The sequence below is a fragment of the Penaeus monodon genome, chromosome 25 (assembly GCF_015228065.2).
Source record: "Penaeus monodon isolate SGIC_2016 chromosome 25, NSTDA_Pmon_1, whole genome shotgun sequence".
In the NCBI taxonomy this organism is placed as follows: Eukaryota; Metazoa; Arthropoda; class Malacostraca; order Decapoda; family Penaeidae; genus Penaeus; species Penaeus monodon.
In genome coordinates, this window is record NC_051410.1 from 4,392,238 (window position 1) to 4,392,941 (window position 704).

General features: G+C 33.8%; 1 protein-coding gene across 1 annotated transcript in view; it reads left to right on the forward strand.

The window, feature by feature from the left end:
* Positions 1–704, forward strand: part of LOC119589305 (dynein intermediate chain 1, axonemal-like) — a 16,941-nt gene that overhangs the window by 2,762 nt on the left and 13,475 nt on the right. The gene's annotated exons all lie outside the window — the stretch shown is intronic.

Sequence of the window (704 nt, forward strand, 5' to 3'; positions counted from 1 at the left end):
CTCGTAGACGTATTACGCAGCATATAAATACATATTAGTTTCCAAAAACATACCTAACAGCATACTTTCTCCCCCCCCCTCCCCACCAAGAAATCGAACCCCTTTGGCTCCGGGTGAAAAAAATAATTCTCGAATCACCCGAGAAATTTGAAGGTAAGAAAACTCTACGGATCACGCTTCGTATTTTACATTTACTCTTCAAATAACTACATATCATGCTTAATAATAAAACCATCCTATAGTGTCATATAAATTATAGGAACAAATACTATACGCAAAGTAGGACTGTTATGTGTATAGTGAAGTTTTGTATTTTATTAGTACGGTAGAATCTTTTCGATGTAAAAAATGATGGTAGTTTATTTTGCATACTTATCATTAACAATTAACGTCAGAAGTAAGAATGAGGGGAATAATGAACTACTGTTTACTGTTCATAAACCTCTAAATAACTAATTTTCTTTAAGTGTCTAATATCCCTTCTTGAATATCGTTAATGTACATTCCCCTTGCGGAATTTTGATATACCTTCTTTAATATTCTCTCGAGATAATACCCCTTTTAATGTATCTTCACTCTGGATATTCATAACATACCTTCCTGTAATATACTCATACCTTACATTCTCTTAATATGTGGATGAGGTGCCTCCCTTGTACTCTCTCTATACTTTCTCGCAATAAGCACATACCATGACTTTCCTT